Source organism: Glycine soja, chromosome 14, assembly GCF_004193775.1.
Source record: "Glycine soja cultivar W05 chromosome 14, ASM419377v2, whole genome shotgun sequence".
NCBI lineage: Eukaryota > Viridiplantae > Streptophyta > Magnoliopsida > Fabales > Fabaceae > Glycine > Glycine soja.
The window spans coordinates 35,804,663-35,810,350 of record NC_041015.1 but is presented as its reverse complement, the minus strand read 5'-3'; the positions used below and the strand labels follow the sequence as shown (position 1 = coordinate 35,810,350).

At 40.3% G+C, this 5,688-nt stretch overlaps 1 non-coding gene across 1 annotated transcript; it reads left to right on the top strand.

The window, feature by feature from the left end:
• The first annotated feature begins 836 nt into the window (after positions 1 to 836).
• LOC114385523 lies at positions 837 to 943 on the top strand. The gene has a single exon (XR_003660894.1). It is a non-coding gene; the product is annotated as a small nucleolar RNA R71 (small nucleolar RNA).
• The last annotated feature ends 4,745 nt before the right edge of the window (positions 944 to 5,688 follow it).

Here is a 5,688-nt window from a genome sequence, read left to right as displayed (position 1 = left end):
GATTTTGGACAGCTTGAGAAGGCAGCTTGTCAGAATTCTGGGACTGTTGTTGATTCAATTGGGTAGCTAATTGTCCCATCTGATTGGTTAAGCTCTGAATGGAGGCTCTGGTCTCTTGCTGAAACTGCATGTTCTGCATAGTCATTTGCCTCACAAGTTCTTCGAGGGAAGGTTGTGGAGGGGCCTCAACCGTTGGCTGTTTCTGGGGTTGTTGCTGTTGTTGGATTGGTGGAGGAATGTATGGTCTGCTTGGGCCAGCAGCATTTTGGAAGGAAGGAGCAGGCTACTGTTGTTGTTGCTGAGGGCTGGACCATCTGAGGTTAGGGTGATTCCTCCATCCAGGGTTGTATCTGTTGCTGGAAAGGTCATAATTGTTCTGCTGTGGTTGATTTTGCTGCTGAGGTTGAGGAGGTCTATTGTAAATATTTGCAGCATAAGCTTCAGGCTGCTGAATTGCTCCAGGTTGCTGCATGGAAGGGCAAAGGTCTGTATGGTGGTCAGTAGAGGAGCACAAACCACAAACCCTTGCAACAGGTACAGATTTCTGATTCAAGGCCAGCTGGGTTACCAAGTTAACCAATGCATCCAGTTTGCCTTCAAGCTTCTTAGTTTCAGATGATGCAGATGGGTTTGTAGCTACCTCATGCACTCCTCTAATGACTATGGCATCATTTCTGGCACTAAACTGCTGGGAGTTGGAGGCCATCTTCTCAATTAAATTTCTGGCTTCAGTAGGAGTCATGTCTCCAAGGGCTCCACCACTGGCAGCATCTATCATACTTCTCTCCATATTACTGAGTCCTTCATAAAAATATTGGAGAAGAAGCTGTTCTGAAATCTGATGGTGGGGGCAACTGGCACATAGTTTCTTAAATCTCTCCCAGTACTCATACAAGCTCTCTCCACTGAGTTGTCTAATCCCTGAGATATCCTTCCTGATGGCTGTGGTCCTGGAAGCAGGGAAAATTTTTTCTAAGAATACTCTTTTAAGGTCATCCCAACTCGTGATGGACCTTGGAGCAAGGTAATACAACCAGTCCTTTGCCACTCCCTCTAATGAATGAGGAAAAGCCTTCAGAAATATGTGATCCTCTTGGACATTTGGGGGTTTCATGGTGGAGCAGACAATGTGAAATTCTTTCAAATGTTTGTGCGGGTCTTCACCTGCAAGGCCATGAAACTTTGGAAGCAAATGAATCAGTCCAGTCTTAAGAACATATGGGACATCCTCATCAGGGTATTGGATGCATAAGCTTTCATAGGTGAAATCAGGTGCAGCCATTTCCCTTAGAGTCCTCTCATGAGGTGGAGGTTGTGCCATGTTCTCAGAATGTGCAAAATCAGAATGCTCAGAATCAGAATGCTCAAAATTATAATGCTCAAGATCAGGATGTTCAAAATCACCAATAACAGAATGCACAGATTCACCAGTTATGGAATGCTCAGAATGATCAAAAGGTATAAAATGATGCCTAACTAATCTATGAAATGTCCTATCTATCTCAGGATCAAAGGGTTGTAAGTCAGATGGATTGCCTCTAGTCATACACTACATTCAGCATGCACACAACTAGTTGCCTTGTCATGTAAATAAAGGTGTAGGTTTGAACTACAGCTACCCTCAAATGATATCCAAATGACTTGAAATTTTGTGAGCAACCTTATAAAATGATGAGAAGATAGCACAAAAAATTTCAGACAAAAATTCAAAGTCTAACTATGAAAGCTAAAAATGGTAAGTTAAGAAAAATAAGTGAATAAAACTTGAAAAATAAAAAACTTTTGACAGAATCGCTTTTTTTGGACGATGGAGACCTCAGCCGGCCTAAGGCCGGCTTCCACGGCATAGGAAATTTTTTTCTACCCCAAATGCATATATAATAATTGCGATTCTGATAGCCGGAACAAAAGTTATGGCCGTTTGAAGTTTTGATAAACACAAAATTTGCTAGTTTTTTGGAACTTTCAAATCTGACCAAACTAAAGGCTCTAGCTATTTTTCCCACAAAATATATATTAAAAGAAGTTACCACAAAAAAATTCAGCCAAAAATAACAACCCTAGCTACTAAAACAAAAAATCTCAAATAATTCAGCATGGGTGGTCGCTAAAATCCGTCTCTAATTGATTTCTACTACTACTCTGTTTTTGCCGCAAGCTGATTTCTACTACTACTCTGTTTTCAAGCACAATCTTCACAACAAAACACACAAGACTGAAACAAGGGAAACGCTTAATGGGAAAACTGAAACAGAACACACATTAAACAAAATACCAGGACACTAAACAACACTAACACACATACTAACACAATACTAACAATTAAACATAAAACACGAAAGGATTAAACACACAACACTAGCTATCTATTATGAACCTTTGGACACTGCTCCCCGGCAACGGCGCCAAATTTGATCGAGGCCGTACCCGAATCAAATAAACATGAAAATGCAGTAACTAGGAAGTGATCCTAGGTCGTTTCCCAACGAGCAGTGACAAGCCAAATGTTCATAATATGCTTGCAGTAACAGTAACGATGGGGGGGGTTTGGTTGTTTGGTAATTAAAGAGCAGAACAAATAAAATGGAATACGAAACTACTAATATTAAAAACGGGTTGTTTCCTCTGATTCAGAAGCCACTCTCTTATCCTGGGTTATGGAGAATTCGTCCCTAACAGTCAACCACTTAATCCAACCCTATTTCAATTTACTAAGCGAAAATCAACTTAGGGTTTTCAATACGTGATTAGGCACCACATACACCAGTTAGCCCTTCGTCCATTAAGCATGAACGCAAGTTAGGCTCAGAGGCAATTAATCGAACACGAAGCGTGCACTGATTAATATTCACGAAATTGGGATAACTGGTGAAGGGAAAACTGCCAGGAAACCACATTACAAGCGAAACCTCAAAGAGAGTTGGGCTTCGTCCTCAAAAGGAAACAACACCAGAAAATCTAGCCTTCCATGGATTCAAACAGAAAACGCAATTGAAACATGAAGCAGAAACGTAAATGAACGGAAACGTAAATGAACAGAAACGTAAACGAACAGAAATGTAAAATGGAACAGAAACGTAAATGAGAGTAAAAGAAGAAGCAAGAACGAAATTGTAATTAGAAGCAGAAAACATAAAATTGCATTACGAACTCAGAAGCAGCAAAACAGAAAAACGAAAAACCCTAAAACAAAGCTCTGAATAATGGATAGCATAACAGAATAGAATGCCCTGCACGAATCCCAAGGCAGCTATTTAAAAAGAGTCACTCAGAGTCACTGGGCCCTATTACAATACTCTGGCCCAAAACGAAATAAACACTGAACAACATAAAATAAAATTGCGAAATTTCCTAATTAGAAATTAACTAAGGTAAGCGCTGCTTTATTTGCCCTCTTCAAGTCCACAACCAAAATCCGGATTAAGCCCAATGTTTCATTAATTCCTGAAATTAGATTAAAAACATCAAATTAGCTAAATGAGCCCAAATAATAAAACTGCCTAATTAATTGACAATTAAGACCAATCAATAATTAAAATGGTGCAAAAAGGGTTTAGAAAATAGAAGAAAATGATGACACATCAACCGGGTTTGTAATTCATTTCCGCATATCTTCACTGTCGGTATTTGCAAAATGTTCTCTTGGAATAGAGAAACACGCATTGCACGCAGGCAGTGGAATGAAGACTTCAATATCTTCTCAAAACTCTTGCTATCATCCAAGTAAGCGTATTTTAAATTTGATGGCAGAGGCTTAAATTCTGGTGTGGTCGGCTGGACAGTGGTAGAAGGAGATGGTTCTCAGCCTTACCTCATAAAGAAAGTCAGAGGTATGTGTACTTCCTGAAACATGGTTAGTCCTTATCTGACTCTATAAAATCAATCTCAAGAGGTAAAACACCACCACCAGGCATGCAATCAATATAACTCTCAGATTCACTCTCAGCATCAAATTCAGACATATGATCAAGTGCAATTTCAGACTCAATGCATGAATAATGAGAGGCTTGCAGATTAGAATAAAGATCAGTCATAGTATTCATCAACAACATGGTCAATTATTTCAGCACGAAATACAGAAAGATCTTCAGATGGGTATTTCATAGCATCCAGAATATTAAATGAACAGTTATGTCACCAAATTCCATAGACAGTGTGCCTGCATAAACATCTATCTTAGTTTTAGCAGTTTTATAAAGGGTCTGCCTAGAATGATGGGAACTGATCCTTGAGAAAAATCCATCTTCCATATTCAAGATATAAAAAATCAACAGGGAAAATCAGTTCACCAACTCTAACTAAGACATCTTCTATGAAAACCAACAGGATAGGCAACACTTCTATAAGCTAAATGAATTACCACATCAGTTGACTGCAAGGGACCTAGAGATAGAGAATTAAAAATTGACAGAGGCATAACACTAACAGAGGCTCCTAAATCTAGCATGCATTGTCAAACTTACTATTCCCTATAATACAAGGTATCTGAATGTACCTGGATCTTTGCATTTTTTCAAGGAATTTGAGGAACAGATTTACCAATCAATGCGGAGACATTTGCTGCCCATGCTAATTCGTCCACTTTCCTTTAAGCTTCCGCTTATATTAGTGCACAGCTCCTTCAAGAATTTGCATATCTTGGAATTTGCTTTATTGCATCCAACAGAGGTATGTTTACCTCTACTTTTCTAAACGTTTCCAAGATCTCTTCTCTGCCTCTTCCATTTTTTTGTTGGAAACTGCTCTTGGAGGGAATGGAAGAGGGGGAATGTGCTGCTTCTGCAAATCAGAATTACCTGTGGAAGAAGATTTCACCTGCACGAAAATTGTTAGGTAAATTTTTTCATCACCTTTTTCTGGAATAGAGTGAAGTTTGGCAGGCTCATTTGCAGATGAGGACGGTGCTATGGGTTGAGGTCCTTGACATTGCTTTCCCGACCTCAATGAAATGGCACTTGACATTTTTGGGATTTTGACAGCTTGAGAGGCAGCTTGTCAAATTTTCTGGACTGTTGTTGATTCAATTGGGTAGCTAATTGTCCCATCTGATGGTTAAGCTCTGAATGGAGGCTCTGGTCTCTTGCTTGAAACTGCATGTTCTGCATAGTCATTTGCCTCACAAGTTCTTCGAGGGAAGGTTGTGGAGGGGCCTCAACCGTTGGCTGTTTCTGGGGTTGTTGCTGTTGTTGGATTGGTGGAGGAATGTATGGTCTGCTTGGGCCAGCAGCATTTTGGAAGGAAGGAGCAGGCTACTGTTGTTGTTGCTCTGAGGGCTGGACCATCTGAGGTTAGGGTGATTCCTCCATCCAGGGTTGTATCTGTTGCTGGAAAGGTCATAATTGTTCTGCTGTGGTTGATTTTGCTGCTGAGGTTGAGGAGGTCTATTGTAAATATTTGCAGCATAAGCTTCAGGCTGCTGAATTGCTCCAGGTTGCTGCATGGAAGGGCAAAGGTCTGTATGGTGGTCAGTAGAGAGCACAAACCACAAACCTTGCAACAGGTACAGATTTCTGATTCAAGGCCAGCTGGGTTCCAAGTTAACCAATGCATCCAGTTTGCCTTCAAGCTTCTTAGTTTCAGATGATGCAGATGGGTTTGTAGCTACCTCATGCACTCCTCTAATGACTATGGCATCATTTCTGGCACTAAACTGCTGGGAGTTGGAGGCCATCTTCTCAATTAAATTTC